Source organism: Podarcis pityusensis (assembly GCF_964106645.2).
Source record: "Podarcis pityusensis genome assembly, chromosome: 7".
NCBI classification, from domain to species: Eukaryota; Metazoa; Chordata; class Lepidosauria; order Squamata; family Lacertidae; genus Podarcis; species Podarcis pityusensis.
Window position 1 is genome coordinate 32334394 of NC_138031.1, and position 20048 is coordinate 32354441.

At 42.0% G+C, this 20048-nt stretch overlaps 1 long non-coding RNA gene across 1 annotated transcript in view; it reads left to right on the forward strand.

Moving 5' to 3' along the window:
- LOC308481379 overlaps nucleotides 1-20048 on the forward strand; it is a 916155-nt gene that overhangs the window by 597282 nt on the left and 298825 nt on the right. The gene's annotated exons all lie outside the window — the stretch shown is intronic.

Genomic DNA, 20048 nt, shown 5'->3' on the forward strand with positions numbered 1-20048 from the left:
CCCGTTTTGGGTGACTGGATGCCGCAGCAGCCCACGTCAGGGGCTCCGGTGAGACGCTGAGCGTGATGTCACTCAAAGACCTGCTCGAGGGCGGGTCAGTGGACAATTAGCCGAGATCGTGTGGGAAAGGGGCGGGCGCGGAGTTGCCGGGCTGGCCTGAAAGTGGTCCAGGGATTTCCAGGAGAGGGAGGTCTGTCCTGCTCTTCAAGAGAAGCCACTGGGGCCTTCTGCCATAGAGATGCGGTGAGGGGGAAGCCTTCAGGAAGAGGTAGAATTGTAGCCCACCTAAAGGTAAAGGGCCCCCTGACTATTAGGTCCAGTCATGGATGACTCTGGGGTTGCGGTGCTCATCTCGTTTTATTGGCCGAGGGAGCTGGCATACAGCTTCTGGGTCATGTGGCCAGCATGACTAAGCCGCTTCTGGCGAACCAGAGCAGCAAACGGAAACGCCGTTTACCTTCCCGCCGGAGCGGTACCTATTTATCTACTTGCACTTTGACGTGCTTTCAAACTGCTAGGTTGGCAGGAGCAGGGACCAAGCAACAGAAGCTGACCCCGTCATGGAGATTCGAACCGCCGACCTTCTGATCAGCAAACCCTAGGCTCTGTGGTTTAGACCACAGCACCACCTAGATGAACTCAAAAGGTTAAAAAGTGTGCTCAGCTCCAGCCGTGCAAGGCAGAGACAGTTTTGCACCTGAAACATGGGAGCCAACTCCTGGGGGGCAAGGTGCCTTTGCCTCTCCTATAAAATATTCGAGGGGGCTGAGTGCCCCCCCCCCCCCGTTGATGGGTCACATAGTTGATTCAAATAGTGAGTGTGCCATGTTTTGTGATGGATTATGTAGGGTGGCGCTTACCTGCCCCTGCCCCAATATTTTATTCAAGTTGACACCCCTGGCCTGAAATAAATAAATTGATTACCCTCTGGAAGGAGTGAAGATCCACCCAGAAATAAAGGCAGGAAATGCTTGTTGGTAGTCAGGACCAACATGCCACCATCCAGCCCACATGGTTCACACCTTGGTGCTGATTAGGCCACAGAGAAGAGGCAGCCAGGTGTGACACAGGTAACATTTGATATATGTTTACATCACGTCACACCACTTTGAGGTAAGCTGGTGCCACTGAGCATGTTTTGGTTGTGACATAGGAAGCCAGGTTGATGCCAATGAAAACTCCCATTGCTAATAATCCCCGCACTTGAATACAAAAGAAATATTTCAATAGTCCAGTTGAGGTATACTAGAGAAACAAGAAGGGGACGACAGAGGACAAGATGGTTGGATAGTGTTCTCGAAACTACAAACATGAGTCTGACTAAACTGTGGGAGGCAGTGGAAGACAGGAGTGCCTGGCGTGCTCTGGTCCAGGGGTCATGAAGAGTCGGACACGACTAAATGACTAAACAACAAGAGAAACAACAGTGGTAGAGTGTAACATCATATCAGCTGAGGTCATTTCTTTTACCATCTTGAGATACTCAGTGGCACTTTGCCATATCATATAAATCAGAGTCTAGCAATAACTAGGATAACCTGGTCATGAGTAACCTTATTCTCATTTGGCAAGTTTATTGTGCTAGCCAAAGGCCATGACAATCACATTATAATATACCTAATACAAACATAATAACATAACAAACATCAACAATATAAAAGAAAAACAGAAGAGCCATCAGAAAACTCAACTTCTGATTAAGCCTCAGAATCTCCAGAACAACTTCCATCAATATTATCTAGTTCACTGTTTCTAATCTTTTTTTGCTACAGTCACCTGTAGCCAAAAATGTTGTGTTTGTGTTTCAGTGATGTCTGCTTGGGCTGACATGCAACCTTGCATACTCCTACACCATCAGAATTTAAATGAAAAAGATTATTTCACTTTACTCTGGTCTGATCCAGCCAGGCTCTTCTTATGATCTGATATACTGATTTTGTATCTGCTCTTAAAAATTTATTGCAGTTTTTATGTTCAGGAAAATATAACAGAAACGATAGATCTTAAGATGATTACAATTTCAGTTTGGGCTGTTAAATTATCAGAAAGTAAATAAGCACTTAAACTTTATGACTGTGCTCTGACTGCATTTGTTTGATTTGTGGGAACATAACATTTTTGCAACCTTGACAAATGTGGGTTTGACCGAGGCTAGAATCAGTCTCCATACAGACATTAGATTCAAAGTGAATTACTTACATGGAAGGTAGATAAGAATTTACTTTGCATTAGATTATCTCTAACTAGTAAGTTTGCAACTGATCTTATTAAGAACACACACACACACACACACACACACACACACACTTTATTTATTGGGTAAAACTCTTATCCTGACATATATTAAAATGCTTCCCACCCCACCCCCCAAAAAAGCCCACTTGCATGTATTGCTTAAGACTTTAGATGTTTAAAGTAAAAACCTTCTTGTGAATTTCAGGTGACAAAGAAGAGGGAGTTGTTATTGTACGGATTTACATGTTATGCTTAGGACCACTTCACAGATCACAACAAAATGGGGCCTACTGTCTACCCTGCAGGTTAGCTGCACCATGAAGAATATTTGAAGAGCATTCATATGAAAGTCTTTCATAAATACATGCTACAAGTCTGTGGTTTCCATGAATATGTTTACTATAAATTTGTGGACACACACCTATTCTTAAAACCAATGGGGGGGGGGGACTTGTGGCCCTCTAGATGATGCTGGGCATCATCCCTGACTATTGGCCAAGCTGGCTCTGGTTGAGGCGAGTTATAATCCAACAACATCTGGAGGCCCATTGGCGCTCCATCTCTCCACATTACAAAAATAGAAGAGTGGAAATGTGACAACCCATCCTTGATGGTAAGAAACATTGGTGATCAGTCCAAAGCCCAAATACTGAGACCTTCTGACAAACACTTGACTTTAGATGGAGATGGACTGGATGAGCTCACAACCACTTCTTCAGAGGATTTGGTTTTGCCGCCAGCATGATTTTGTTTTTTCCTAAGCTATTCTCAGCTGCTTTCTTTTTCCCTACTGGTGGCAATGGTGGCCTAAGAAAATAACATGAAATATAGCATTGTGGGTAACCAGCACATTTTTCTACAATCATGGTTTAGCATAATTATATGACTGGGAAGGACCACACTGCTGTCACACTCTTTCACAAATGAATTCCAGGGGGATTTTGTATGTGAGGATGTTCAGATAGAATGGGCAGATGCCCTTCATTGCTCTGTGGTTCTACAGAAGGACGATTAATCAGACCACTTTCCTGCTTCATCAGCTTACATCATATAGATGAACTGCAATCAGAAAAAAATGCCCTAGCCAAACTGGTGACAAGAATGCAGTCAGACCCTGTGGTGAACTGATGCTGACAATCTGCCTAGCCTTCTGTAAGGTAACCAATAATAGCCAGTGTAACTTAACATTGTAAGAAGGCACTATTTTATACAGGTCTCAAGACTTCTCTCACAGATTATGGATTTGTTCTTTCACTTACCCATGCAAGGACAGCACACCTCACTCACTAGCAACTTCAGAAAAGGACAACCAAAATTATAAAGTGGGTGGAGGAAAACTTGCAGTATTGGGGACTTTTTCATTTAGAGTAAAGGTGAGTTATATGTGACATGATAGGCATTTATAAAATTATGCATGACATGGAGAAAATGGACAGAAAAAAGGTTTTCTCCGTCCTCCATAACACTCAAATTCATGAACATCCAATGAAGCTGAATCTCAGAAGATTTTTATTTTATTTATAAAAATATTTATATCCTGATGTATCATAAAAAAATACATCACAGTGGTTTACATTAATGTAAAAACTTAAAACCAAACAATAGCACCATAAAAGGAGGGGGAACAAGTTAAAAGCAAAACAAAAATATAAATAAGTACTTCTTCATACAACACATAGTAAAATTATGGAATTCACCATTGTTCACAGACTAGGGGAATTGGAGTCCAACAATATCTGGATGGCCACAGGTTCCTCATCCTTGATGGATTCATGTGAGCATGGAGGGACGAAGCAGGATCTTGATGGAAGGCTCTGCCTCCAATCAGTGTATCTTAAGTAAATTGTGTGAACAGACTATGTAGATGCAAACTCTATGTGTGCAGACTGTGCAGATTTATTGCAGCCCCTGTATCTTAAGATCCATACAGTCTTAAGTGCATAAATGCACACAGTCTGGATGTGTGTAGGTCAGAGTCAGGGCACAACACCATGGCTCACTTCCCCACCAGTTCCTCGACCTATAAACACTCAATTGGCTTTTGTGTGTGACGATGGGAACTGTTAACTATTGGTGCTGGCCCAAGACATTTCACTACCTGAATAGGAGCCCAAAAGTTCCCTTCCACACACATAATTTCTACGGTCAATATTTTTAAAAGTCTTGCTGCATCCTTAAGGCATCATTTCCGACCATCATATAGCCCATCCCTTTGAACCAGGTTGCTTCACCCCGCTGCATAGTGGGTCAGGCCCATTGCCTGTTTCCAACATCCAAGAAGACTGTGCTATGGTTGTACTAAGGTATTGCAGAAAGAGGCAGCAGCTTATGGATCCCACTTGGACACCTCTAGGAGAGAAGGTAGCCTATGAGTAGCACACCTTATGAGTAGCACAGTTTTTTTCCAATAATTTAGGAAACCCTCAATGCATAGAATAGTTTAAAAGTCTGGGGCAACAAAATCTCAGATAAGGATCCTTGGCAACCAGGAAAACAGGCTATTACTCCTCCGCCTGGAATCTTGAATTCATAGAACTGCCCCCTTTCAAGCAGCCATGGCTTCTTCAAGGCAATGTACTTCATGGCCCTGTTAGGACAGTGGGGTAGGCTTAGAACAAGACCCAATTCAAGCAATCTTTCTGGGTTAAGAGAAAGTAATACACAAGCACCCCCACAACTCATTCTGTGCTATAAGGAATAGGATGTTCCATCCCAAATATTTTTCCATATATATTGGAGCCTCTTTTCCATACTCATGAAGAAAGGCAGGAAATAATTTTTGCTCCATTGATTGGCATGGATTTTCTTTTGGGGGGGGGGTGATATAATCAGGAACCCTTGCCCCCAAGGAGACTGGGTTCCCATTCAAGGATTTCATGCACCCAGTGCCTGGAACTCTGGCACCCAAGGCATCTTACCATACTGGCTATTGGATTCAACATCTATTGCCCAGCTCCTTGCCTATTTGCTAGCATGCTATTCACATTCCTTTTGAATGTCCCTCAAAGTCTCATTTAAATCCTCACAACCAGCAGATTGCATTTAACAAAATGATGGGAAATGCCATGTGAATATTGCTCAATTTCAGTAATTGTATGCAGTTCTGAATAAAAAATTGCAATGGCCAGTGAGCCAAAAATGCAAGCATATATTATGTATGATCATTAGTAGCTCCTTAGTATTGCCCAGCAGCAGTTTGGCTAGACTTGTTAAGTTTTTATTAATATTTTAAAGTTTATGGAAAAAATATTTTAATTATTGAGTTGGATTATATAAAGATTAAAGCACTGTTTCCAGCTATACTCAAGGAGCACTCAGAAGAGACCTCATGAAAATCAGATTTCTCCCGTAAATCCCATAAGATGGATTCAATTTCCATTTTAATTAATAGCTTATTTGCTAGTCATTTACAATTCAGCTTACGGGCAAGAGTGCTAACCTGGCTAAACAGTGTTTCCTTGTACTGGGCAAATTGCTTTATAATGTTAGGCCAGGTTCCCCCCTCCATTTCTGACTTTTTACAGATTCTCTGAAGAATCATTATGTGAATAATAAGACAAGTATTGAGTTACAAGTAGCATTGGCAGAGCAAACGTATCTACTTTGCAGGGTACCTTATCTGTACTTGTGATAGACCATGTTCTGGATCTATGGTGGTCTGATGAATTGATAGGCTTATGGTATGAAGTATATTTCCTTTTCGCCTTTTCCATTGCTTGGGACACAATTAAGCAAAGATTAGTCATGAGTAAGTGTCCACTGAAAGCAGAGGCACAGACCCATCTACATCCTGTTGCTTTCAGTAGGACCATCTCATAGCTAACATTTTGCAGATGATGACAGCACAATAACCTGCACAACATATATAAGCTATGGTTGTCTATGCAGGGCCTAGTGGAATACATGCAAATCAATTCCGGGCCAAACATACCATTCGATATACTGCACCATGTTACCAGGCTTGCCTATGTTTCCATTTACACATACAAGTGAACATATATATGCTTATTTACAGAAGCATGGTTTTCAGTCACTGCACTGTGTATAACTGTATTACTTGGAATTCATCACTGCCAATATACAGTTGGGGGAATTAGCAAGAACAAATAAATTTCAAGCAGATGCATATTAAATGCAGATAATTGCAGATAAAGGGTGGATTTCAACATCACAGTATTATCATTCTATCAGCCAAGAGGTTTTGCTTGCCAGACTCATCATATTTGGAGTGGGACATGCACTAAGATACTTGCAGTAGCAATGACTAGGGTTTGGACAATACATGTGTAGAAAGACACTTAGAAAATGGAAAGGAAGGATATGGTTCCTTGAGTTTCACAGTAGCCTGGGAGTGCAGAGTATACCTAGACTTTAGCAAAGCCTAAGCATGAGTTTCTTTAGTGGCTGGTCTGTTCTAGCTCAGAGTGAGAGCTTGCAAGGTTTTAAGCATGGATTTTTAAAATTCCCTGTTCAGAAATGGGACAGACTGGACTTTAATGGTTGCATCCACCTTTAGTCCTGGGGAATACACAGGGTTGCAGCTGAACTAGGCTTCTCAGTAATGCACCACATTACCCAATAGTGGATCAAATGTTAAATTGGCATCATGCTCAGGAGAATGTGGTCAGTTAATAAAATGCACTGTATTAAAAATGAAATGGCATAATCCAGGGAAAATTAAAGGTGCACTTTATTCCATTGAAATCTGAAGGATTTCACACTGCTTAACTCTGGCCATCATGTGCCCACTGTTTGCAGATAATCAAAGATGCTGTTCCAATCCACTAGTTTAAACGCCTTGTTCAAAGTGAATGATGAAATCCTAAATGAAGCCACCAGAGGTATAGAACACAAGTCCTGCACAGGCATTCTAGTCACCCATGTGGTTAGAATCAATGGCGGGAGAGGAGGAAAGAACACACTAGCTCTCCTTCCCCCAACACTGTTCTTCTCACCCTTCATGAGGTGGACACAAACATCTGCAGCTCCGTGAACAATTTAGAACTCAAAATTGCATAGGGAGCCTGCCTGACTAGAAAGAGCTCTGCACTTCCAAAAATTCTGCTTCTATATCCTTGAGGGCTACAGGGACAGCGGCAGAGAACAAAGCCAGCATTCTCATCCCTGAATAGGGCTCTAGTTGACCTTCTAAGGAATCATCTGTGGTCAGAAGAAGTTCATCAAGTGTGGCGGACCTGCAACACTCACTTTGTGGCAGGGGGGGCTACTGTGGCTTCCCAGGACGAGGCAGGTGGTGGGGAGATTGCTGTCATGCAAAGCATTAATAGAAGCACCTGATTGGCTCTGCCGGTGTAGTGCATTTTTATCTGTTCTACAGTTCTACTTGGACCATTGTCGCCATCCCTGATAAAGCTCCCTGCTACACAGAAGTATAGCATGGGGAGGGGAGGGAATAGTTGATGAATTACTAATGCCTCCTTGGTTTTGCCATGTAGTGCATGTTGAGTGGATTATTAAATGTTACAAACACAGTAAAAGCTAGCATGCCATGTACCCACAGGAACTGTGTGGTAACCCACTTTATACTGTACAAATCTATGAATGCTATGTGCTTCCTCCCTTCAAATCCTGAAGGGACCACCCACCCACTGACTTAGGATGATAACGTTCTCCAAAAATGACCTGTCAGCAAGACATAATATATATTTTAGTAATCTGGATGAAAGTGTCTGACATTTCCCCCTCCCCTTCCCAAATCTGTGAGGAGGGGGGGTCTTTTAAAATGCAGCAGAATGCATTAATTCCAGATGTTTCATACTTTCCCCATTTCACTTTAAAATGCTAGAAAAGCAGTTTCTTCCAGCCTGTAGTCAAAAGGTGCATGATAAAACTGCATGAAGCAAATGATGTTAATCCAACGAGTAGGTAGCAGAAGAAAAGGTGAAGGTGCGTGAACCAGGAAAATTAAACTATCGTGTCAAAATAAGTTCCAGAGTTTTAAAGTTGGAAAGAGCTATGCCAGAATCCGTCTTCCAATTAGTTGCAAGTTTTCTTCTCCTGAGAAAGAGGCTTCCATTTTTCTGCCTTGATCTGAGGGCACTTTTCCTAAGAATTTTGGTGGGTGAGGGTTTTGAGGGTTATCACTGAAAGTGGCTGAGGGTAGGGATGTCTGAGAATGCTGATGGAAACAGAAATGGAGACAGAAATTGCTGATGTTCACTTATTCAGCCCATGTCCATCAAGCTGGAATATAAGGGTTCAAGCCCTCCCTCAGGTACCTTGGACATAAGTTTTTGGTCTCATTGTGTAGCCGATGTTATATTCATGCCTATCCAACCAACCAAAGCTGAAACAAATCAATTAGTACGAGGGGGGAAATAAATATACCATACATCAGTGACCACCATTGTAAACATAAATAGAAAGAAGAGAGAGTAACAAAAAAGAAGAAATTGGAACGATAAAATACCCGAGTCAACTGAAAATGAAAAAGATAAATAAAAGCTGAAGTTATTGCTATTAAATGAGGATATTCATGTAAATGTACTGTCCTTGTCGTCATAATTTTTTTTGCAAGGTATCCCTTTCACCAGTGTACTGACTAATTATAGCTCAATATGGTAAGGAGAAATTACACTGAATTGCTTTCTGTATATTGATTGGACTTGACTCGTTATCCTTTGGCTGCTAGCCCTACCACAACATCAGCCTGCTTGTTTAAGTGGTAAAGGAGGCTTGCCAGGCAGTGAAGAGAACTAGTAATCACCACTGAAACCACAGTCCCACAGTGGCACAACCACAAAACTAGCGTACATAAAACATTTGCTTTCCTCATGACAACTCCCACACTGAAAAACATGCTACTCCAAAATACTAAATGCATTACATTTAAGGAAGGTTGAGAACACTTTGCTGATCAGACTCATAAATAAACTTTCAAGAATATCTTAAAGCAGCTTTGGACATTAGAAAAATAGGTTTCAAGTAAGTGACCAAGAAGTTCCCACATTGCAGTTCACCCTAGCTACCTGATAGTGCTTGTCACATTCACTTATCCAAATTCTTTCAAAGATTTACACTTTGGAAAGTGCTTGGTCTTAACTGTGTCAGAGACAGTTGTCAAGTTGGAGTCAGTAATAGCTGGCTGTTCCCTTAAAGGTGATTTGACTTTTCCTTTATCAGACATGTGGCCTACTAAACATACATGTGAGAACCAGGAGAAAAGTATCATACCAAGAAGCCTGTAGCATACCATCTTAAAATTTGTCAGACCTCACTAAAGGGCATACACAAGATGATGTGGTTCACCCAGTGGTGAGGATGGGCAGGGCTGAAGCAACACTACTTATTTCACAGCAGGGGTGATGATGTCATCTCCTGGGGTGCTGTTTGCAAATCCTCTCCATGCCAAATAAATAAGCTTTTCTCAGAATCTCGCCAAGAGGGAGAGAGAAAGTACATTAAGACACATGGCTAAGGGTTAAAAACTACCACTTTTATTTTGGAAAAAAAATGGCAAAATGTATTTATTACGACCACCAAAATGTCACAAAATAGCACACGATGAAGCTTTTGTTGCATTATCTTAGGAGGGTTGTGGTTGTATGAGTTGCAATGAAGAAAGTCTGCACTGGAGAATTTACCTTCACACCGCTTGATGGATATGTTCTGTCCTGTGCTATTTTTCTAAAAAAAGAGAGATGCTGGAAATCACCATGAAAACCTCCCTCATTCTCTTAGAATGGCAATGGCGCCTACCTGAGAGGTGCCGGAACTAAGTTCCGGAAAGTTCCAACTGAAAGAAAGCCTGGTTCTCTCCCTCCTATACAGATTTTGGATGAAGTTTTAGGGTTTAAGATACGAGGATGAAAACAAGTGTAATATTAAAAAATGGACTCACAAGAGCTATATACATGCTGGTTCTCCAGCCATATACAGTGGTACCTCTAGATGTGAACGGGATCCGTTCCAGAGCCCCGTTCACATCTAGAAGCAAACATAACCAGCGATGGCACGTCTGTGCATGCGTGCGCCACTTTTCGCCACTTCTGCACATGCGCATGACGTCATTTTGAGCGTCTGCACATGCGCAAGCTGCGAAACCCGGAAGTAACGCACTCCGTTACTTCCGGGTTGCCACGGAGCGCAACTCGAATGCGTTCATCCCGAAGCACATTCAACCCGAGGTATGACTGTAATGTATGCATGGAAAATGGAGCTGGATCATACCTGCTATCTCTGCTCACAACCTGCATGTGTCTTCCATTCTAATCCTCTGACATCCCCACTGCCTGTCCTTCAAAAGCAGAGAGCCTGCTCTATAGGGTACTATATCACATGTGCAGTCTTCTGAATTACAGGGGCACAGAGCAGACTCCCCACTTCAAATTCTTCCTTCCAATATTCAGAGGGACAGTGAGCCACAGATGGCAGGATGAGGGCCAGCAGAAACAGCCCCTCTCTCCTGCTCATGGATTTGTAATGATGGGTGTAATGAATGCCTGAATTGGGCTGATATGCCAGCCTAAGCGGTGTGTGGATTATTTTATTTATCAGGAAAACAATGAACAGTGAAAAGAGTGCAAGTATTGCGAAAGAAATTATTTTTAAAACTGGACTAATATTCAGCCTGCCAAGTAGTGCAGTTAATGAAAGAGTGCCCTTTCGTGCTGGAAAATTTTTCCACAGTTTGAATATCAACCTGTTATAGAGGCCACTCAAGGCAATATGCAGGCCTGCCCTTCTAAAGAAATGGCTTCAAACATGGAAATTATGGCCCTCCATGGAAAATAATGTATTTTTAAAATAATTTTTTAAATTAATTTTCACATTTAAACATTATCAGCATATACACCATAACAAACAAATACAATTAAAATAAAAATAGAAAATAAAACATTTTCACATCTTATTAAATCCATATTTTGGGATTACTCAGATCCCTTGACTTCCCTCTATTCCCTCCCCTGGTTCTTTTATATTATCTTATATCATACATGTATATAATTTCCTTATCCTCCAATTATTTCCAGATTTGAACATTGTCCTTAATATTACAAGTGGGTTTTTTTTTAAAAAAAAAAACCTGCTATAGTATTAACTTCTTTACAATGTTTTTGTATATATGCAATAAACATTTTCCATTCTTTTTTATATTTGTTGTCTTCTTGGTTTCGTAGTCTTCCAGTTAATTTAGCCATTTCAGCATATTCCATTAATTAAAGTTGCCAATCTTCTTTAGTTGAGACTTGTTCTTCTTTCCAGTGTTGGGCGATCAATGTCAGTGTGGCCGTTGTTGTGTATATAAACAGATTTTTTCCATCCTGTTCATGGAAAATAATGTAGGGAAAAGAAATAAATCCTGTTCCCTGACAGAGAAATGGTAATATTTCATGTCCTCAGTAACCCCTCTGTCTGTCTTCAAGATCCAAATCCAGATCTCCTCCTTCTTTATCAAACTTCTCTTGACTGCAAATCTCTATGAGACAGAGCAACAATGCACAGGGGTCCCTCTATGGGTGCCTGCAATATATAGACCCTCTTTACACTTGCACTTGGAGTCACCACAGTAGTAGAGGGCAAATGTTGTTCTCCATACCTGACACTAGGAAGCATAGTTAGATGCTCCCAAAGGGTTTCCACAAGGATTGCAAAGCATCTCTGATAAGCACTGCTACTCACTTCTATGTGTGTAAGCCTCTAAGGAGCTGAGGGTGTTGCCCCATCTTGTTTTACAACAACCCCGTGAGATAGTTCAGGCTGAGAGATAGTGAGTAGTCTGAGGTTACCCAGAAGATGTGACTGTGGATTCAAATCTAGGCCTCTCCAACCCCAAGTCTAGCACTCTAACCACACCAGCTCTCAAGTATGTGTGAGACCCATTGAATCCAACAATATTGTGATTGGATTTGAACATGCACTTATTCTGATGTGGCATTTTATCTGTGCATGTTCCTCCAGAAGCATCAATGCACCTGTCCATTAGTTCTTCTTCACACAATGCCACGTGTGGAGAACACACCTTTCCAGAAGGCATGTTATCTGAATCTGTCCCTGTGTAAAAATACAAGGATATCTGTTTTGAATGTCTTTTTGAGTAACTTGTTTGGAGAAAATACTTGGTTTTGGCTTGATGGATGGATGCAATCGGAACCCCATGGAAGAGTAGTGGAATGTAGGAAGCTTCCATATACTAAGTCAGACCATTGGTCCATCTGCTGCCTATGCTAGTTGAATTGTGGAATTGTAGAGCTGGAAGGTATCCTGAGGATCATCTGGTCTATCCCCCTGCAACGCAGGAATCTAAAGCTTCCATGACAAATGGCCATCCAACTTCTGCTTTAAGATCTCAGGGAAGGAGAGTCCACCATCTTCTGAGGGGGTCCGTTCCACAGTCAAATACAGTGGTACCTCTAGTTACCAACTTAATTCTTAACCTGAAAACTTCTTAACCTGAAACTGTTCTTAACTAGAGGAGTGATTTCGCTAACGGGGCCTCTTGCTGCCGCTGCACCACCAGCACACGATTTCCGTTCTCATCCTGGGGCAAAGTTCTCAACTCGAGATAACTCTTCCATGTTAGCGGAGTTTGTAACCTGAAGCATTTGTAACCCAAGGCGTTTGTAACCCGAGGTACCACTGTAGCTCTTACTGTCAGAAAATTATTAGTCAGAATCTCCATTCTTGTAACTCGAATCCGTTGGGTTCGGGTCCTACCCTCTGGAGCAGGAGAAAACGAGCCCTCTAGATATTGGCAATGGTTCTTTTAGGGTTTCACACAGGGATCTCTCCCAGCCCTACCTGCATATGCCATGAATTGAACCTGGGATTTTCCGCATGCAGACAAGATGCTCCATCACTAAGCTAAGTCCTCCCCCCACCCCGGTGGCTTGTCCCAATTGGGGATGACATCAGTTCAAAAACTGTCAAGCGAAGCCAATATGTTTGATGGACATCAGTGCCAGTTACAAGAGGGAGAGGAGTGGCAGCAAGGCAGCGAGGAGCTCAGCACAGCATAGGCCATTGCAGCAGATCCAACCTTCACTGGCCCTTACTGCACATAATAGTCAATTCCACTTAACACATAGGATTACTTTGTAAGTCAGCTGCCCCTGACTTTTGACCAAACTATATGCATAAAAAAAATAAAATCCTTAAATATAGGTCGGGTGAGGAGTTCTGTTCACCCTCTGCTTCTCATTGTCAAACAATATGTTTCCTTTCTTAGTCACTTCAAACATAATCTGCGAAAATTTTCTGCTTTTAACACACTTCCCCTAGTTCTTTCTCATTTATTTCTAGTCTCTGATGTTAAAAGAACACATCTCAGTGGATTGACTAAACTATATTATCTAAGCATTAGACATACTTTAAGGCCTTAATCAACAGCCGGATCTTTGCTCTTTCCTAGTGAAAAGCAAGAATTGGAAACTGACTATGATCCATGAAAGGCAGAAAAGTAGTCAGTGGGTGCCTCACTCCCTCTCCTGGAAAATCAAGGCATAGCACTGGTTTGCTATGACATCAGGCTGCTGTTTGTGATTACATCTTCTGAAATATTCACAGCAGCTTGTTCCTTAACCATGAGAATGTGACAACTTCCAGGCCTGTTCGAAGACGGTTTTGTTCCAGCAGGCATTCAGGAAAGATTGATTATGCTTGGTGGTGGTTTTTTGTGTGCTGCTCCTGTCTGTTTTTAACATGAACTCATTTTTCTGTTTTAAAAATTTCCTGATAAAAAAAAAATTTTTTTTTAATGCTAGTTGCCTTGAAATAAGGCAGGACATGAATGCTCTTATAAATGAATCATCCAGGCAGACTCTGTGCAAAAATGTATCTCAGCAGTTAAGCAGCCCACAGTGGGCTATAAACTGGCAACCTAGAGGATATCAGATTCAGATTCAGTCTGGACACCACCACCCTGCTCCAGAAAAGCAGAATACTGCAGTGAGACCTTATGCATAAGCCTGGAATCCTCTTTGTATCAAAAGTGGAACTCCCTGGTCTCTATATACAAAAACATTCCAGTCAGGCAAGGTTGGTCATAGGAATAATCAATAGTTAAGACTTCCTATTTTGCGTGCAGAAAAGGACCCAGGTTCAGTCCTCAGCATCTCCCCTTAAAACACCTGGTTGTAGATGATGTGGGGTGTATGGGGCATTAGGGGAGGGGTAGTATCTCTGGTTGATGATACGCTCCTTCTGATGTATTTTGTCCTCCTTTGGTTCTCACCCCAGCCTGCACTCAGCTCTTGCCAGTGGCTCCTAGAAGCTGTCAGCAGGTGACAGCGGCCACACTCTGGGAACAGCTTCTACTGGCCAACTAAACCAGATGAAAGTAGCCAATGGGTCTCGAACCCTCAGTGAGTTAGGAACTTCACCCGCATGTGAAGACAGGGTCCAGCGGATTCAGCTGACGAGACCAATAGTGAGTCCAATGGTCAAGAAGGTGGTTTCTGCACGTGCTGCAGAGGGAAGTAGGGGGGCCGATGGGACTCATCAACCGGGGAAAGGAGCCCATTTAAGGAAAGGAAAATTCTGATCCTAAACCTCCACTGCCTTGCGGGATATCTTCTGGGGGAGATAAGGAGTAAACCCTACACAAATCTGCAGTGGATCCCTAAGATGGCTTGACAAGCAGAGGCTTGACAGATGGCTTGACAAGCAGAGGCTTGACAACCATATGTCAGGAGTGCTCTGATGGTGTTTCCTGCTTGGCAGGGGGTTGGACTCGATGGCCCTTGTGGTCTCTTCCAACTCTATGATTCTATGATTCGATGATGGTTGGATGGAGATTTGTATGCCTCTTTCCAGCAACTCTTGCAGCCAAGCTAGTGCCAAATGTATTGCTCTGCTTTCCTTTACACCGCAAAAGTGAGCACCTCCATACACACTGCCCATGGTTGTGCCCTGGGGAGGTCACTTCGTTGTTGCTAACACAGGACAGGGCTTTGCTCTGCACCTAAAATTTGGATTGATTTTTTTCCACACAAAAAATCAACATAGGGCACAACATCCCAGTCAAAATGAAGTGTTTGCAAGTCTCATTGCTTGCAACGGAAGAGAGAAATACCTGCTTCCAAGGGTGCCAACTTGAGTAAAATATTGGGATGGCCCAGGTAAGCCCCACCTGACACAATCAATCATAGATCACCACATGAGAGCCAGTGTGGTGTAGTGGTTAAGAGCGATAGACTCGTAATCTGGTGAAGCGGGTTCGCGTCTCCGCTCCTCCATGCAGCTGCTGGGTGACCTTGGGCTAGTCACACTTCTCTGAAGTCTCTCAGCCCCACTCACCTCACAGAGTGTTTGTTGTGGGGGAGGAAGGGAAAGGAGAATGTTAGCCGCTTTGAGACTCCTTCAGGTAGTGATAAAGCAGGATGTCAAATCCAAACTCTTCTTCTTCTTCTTCATACACCATTTGAATGGCAATGTCTATTAACTTTGGGGTGGCAGCTCCCTCAAATACTTTATTGAGGGGGCTGAAGGGACCTCAGCCCTTAGGAGTTGGCTCCTACACCTGCTTCAGTTTCTCCCATTGAAATCTTTGGGACTTGGAAGTGCTTCACTTTGGTGGAATCATGCCCTGAGTACCCGAGGCTGAAGACCTGGGCTGACAACACAACAAACTGAATGCAGCTGAAAATGAACTGAAAGAAGGGTAACCTTTGAAAGAGCTGCGTTGAATGTATTCCAGGTTCCTGAAGAGGTAAATAGGCATAGCCTTGCTGCTAGGGAGAATGTAGGCAATACAAACTGTGATGTTTAATCCCTTTTGAATAACCCATTTAACACGAGCCAAGTTGTAGTTAACAGAATGTTACAAGCTGCTTCCTCATTGGGTAGCAATACTGGTAATTTTAGATGGGGAAGGTGGGGTGAATTTCATGTCTCGTCTATTATCATAGACTGCTTGCTTCTGTTTTGGATCTAAAATGTAAATAGTTGAAAGTCCTTTTCCCCCAGCCACAAATGTTGTGTGAGCAATAAATTTCTGAAGTATTCCTTGGATATCTTGAGCATAGCTCATCCAAAGGCAATATTTATTCTCAGGCTTAGATTTGTTTGGTTTTGTAGATGTATCTATGTACATATGATACATTTGTATTTCTTCTGGGCTCCGTGTGATTTCAAGTAGCAATGGGAAGGAGGCTCATGTTCCCAGCAATAAACAGATACAATGCTAAAACTCTGAGAGAGAGAGAGAAAGTTTGCTTGGTTACATTTGCTTCTTGGTTCACAAACTGAGCCTGAGAATATATTATCCATTTAAAGAATTTCAGTCCAATGGCACCTTGAGGAACATTTTACACGACTAAAGGTCAGACAAGTAAGCTTAAGCTGACTACTTGTATTTTTGAGAAAATACAGTCACTGGGCAATACTTACTGCCCAGATTGGATATCCGCATTGGGTTTTCTGCTGAAAATTGCCCATCCTGGCTATGTGCCCTGAAAGGTGTTGTTTGCAGTAAACAGCATTTTCAGGGGGGAAATGCACTCAGGAGGGACCAATTTTATGTAGAAAAGTGATGCAGAGCCCCAATACAGATCAGGAGCATGTTCTTGATCAGGAACTCATGACGCTTTTTCTCCAAAATAAAAGCAGCCATGAAGTGTATGCTTGTTAAAACACATTATTAATATCTAAGGATATACAAAACTGACCATTTTTATTTCTCTCAGATTCTCATTTTTCCGATTCTTCAGGTCAGTCCTCAACATTTCCATACCATCATCTTGGTGTACATTTCCCCTAATATATACATTAAAGGTAAAGGGACCCCTGACCATTAGGTCCAGTCGCAGACGACTCTGGGCTTGCGGTGCTCATCTCACTTTATTGGCCGAGGGAGCCGGCGTACAGCTTCTGGGTCATGTGGCCAGCATGACTAAGCCGCTTCTGGCGAACCAGAGCAGCGCACGGAAACGCCATTTACCTTCCCGCCGGAGCGGTACCTATTTATCTACTTGCACTTTAACATGCTTTCGAACTGCTAGATTGGCAGGAGCAGGGACCGAGCAATGGGAGCTCACCCCGTTGCAGGGATTCGAACCGCCGACCTTCTGACTGGCAAGCCCTAGGCTCTGTGGTTTAACCCACAGCGCCACCTGTGTCCCTTAATATATATATTACTATATGCAATTTCCCCTAATATACACTTTTTGCAAAGCAATTTTTGTATGCATTTTAATGCACACATGTGCATTTTTTCTACTACTTACTTTGCTGCATAACTGTATTATGAAATTCAGAGAAGTATAAATTTCGATGGATGGCTGTGCTTTGGCTTGCACATTGTTTTGGAATGTGCTCTATAGGTAGATTTGCCTTTAAATGTGGACTGAATTGAATTTCTCCCCCACCCCAACTAATATCATATGCAGTTTGGCCCTAAATATCAGTTCTTTCTGCACACAGAGTTCAATGGACATTTCATTTAGCTCTCGGGTGCAATATCCTCACAGACCACTTGTCTTGTGGCCATTTTAGGTGTGGGGAAAGTTACTGACCTCATCACATGGTAAAAATTGATTGTGACAAGTGACAGAGCAATCAAATTACTGCTTTTTTGTGTGTGGCCAGCAGTAATGCACTATGCTACCCCCTTCCCAATGGTCCTGAGCAGTTAGTAGCCTCGCCACAATCAGACTGTGCAAGATTCCCAATCATGGTGAATAAGGACTTTCAGCTCAATACAGCTAGAATCTCCCTTCCGATCTTTGCTCTGAGCACATGATGGTCAGAAGTAGAGCTGGTGGCGACATTGGGAAGCAGGGTTGGCGTGCACAGTCCCCGGATAAGCTTTTAAATCCCTACTCTAATAATGCCTGGATAAGACTTAGGTTTTCACAAAACTGACAGCCACAATTGACAGTCTAGTGGGGCAGGGAATATAGAATTTTCCACTTTCCCAGTAATTCAATCTAGTGCTATGTGTGTTAGGAGAATGCAGTATCACTAAAACAGAACCACCACTTTGAGGAAAGATATCCAGATTCCTCCAAGAGACAAGGAACAGCTGCCTATTCATTGAATCTATAAGAGAGATTTTCTGAAAAAGTTCCCTGTTAGGAGAGCAAAAGGCAAGCAATGGGGAAAGAACAAGTTTGCGGAGGAGGGAAAATCCCAGATGTTGACTGCTTGCTGTCCTTCTCATTCAGACTAAACGATAATATTGAATCCAGCGTCTGGAGTATCTGACACAGACAAACATATGAGCAAACAAATTAGCCAAGTCTAATTTTCATTTGCATTTCTGCGTCAATAATTTTTACCTGCAGCAAGAACATGCTTGCTTTCTAAGATTACAGCTACTGCTTAATGCTCGTTGAACCCCAAATGTGTTATAGCTAATTTCCTAGCTAAACAGATATATATATATATATATATATATATATATATATATATATATATATCGCTACCCATTGCCATGTATACATTCCCTTTTTAACTATCACTAAAGTGTGCAGAGAGAGGGAGAGGAAGGGAGAAAGAACCTTAGCATTAAGTAATACTGCCAACATATCCTTCAGGTTTTTGTTTCTTTTTAAAAACATAGCTGGAAAAGCATTTTATCTCTATTTATAAGATTGATTAGCAAATAACTGGAGTAAAAAAATGTGTCATACATTCACTTTCATGGTGCACATCTGCCCATATCAAAATTCTACCTTCTTAAAAAGATGAGATAATAGCACTAAAGCAGGCATAGGCAAGCTCTGGCAACTCCAGATGTTTGGGACTACAATTCCCATCTTCCCTAGCTGACAAGACCAGTGGCCAGGGATGATGGGAATTGTAGTCCCAAACATCTGGAGGGCCAGAGTTTGCCTATGCCTGCACTAAAGGCTACTGCACATCTGGAGATTGTTCTGCTTTTCTGGAAAAAGCCACCATTTCTGCAATTAAAGATGGAAGAACCACAGCGAAGATAAACGAGCAAAAAAAGTAATGCCATACCAAATGCTTAGTGTGGAAGTACCCCCATTCTTCATTTGTATTTGCTCACACCACCATTTAATCCTATTGTTATAAATCAGTGTGTGCTAAATGCTTGGGTTTAATGAATTTTAGAATTTAATTAGAACTGGTATATTAGAACCCAGAAATAGCCAGACCCAAGTATGTATTATGGATACTAAAAGGTATGTGGAGACACTGATTGGTTGGCATCTGCCTTTCTTGGGAGATAATAGAGGAGTGTGCCTTTGGGGTGAAGTCAAACTGTTGGACAGTTGCAACAGAGAAGTGGGTGGATAATAATTACTCCTATTGTGATAATGAATCTCTTTGTGTGCTCAAAATGTTGTCTCTCTTTGCTGTCCTTTTGCCCCTAAGCTCTTTTCTGAAATTTTGGGCAGAGATTTCAAAACACAAGCAATACCAGTGCTAAGCCCACAGCATATTGCCAGGTTAAATAGTTGTAACTGAGATCAAAATACAGTACAGTGTTCAAGAGAGAAAAAGACACCCACACTTCTAACGCTCAGTCAGTTGCCTACATCTAGTGCTTTTCCCAGAAATGATACTTAGAGGAGCTTATGAGCTGAAGCAGAACCATTATGTCTCCCACTTATAAAAAAATATTATGCAAGGTATTGGACTTAAGTTTTACAAAATCCCCTGCACTTGTATCACATTATTCTGTGCCCACTTCTTTGTTTCAAGTTTCACCTAGCATTTAACAAAAGATATGGGCAACATTATGCCAAAAAGCCCCATTTGCTTTTGCTATTGACTGTAGCCTCTGTGTTTTACAGAGGCCAGAAACTATGAAAATCCAAGTGCTGAGTAAAAGCCCAGATTTTGAATGCTTTAATGGCCTTAAAAAAAAAATTGAATCTATCAAA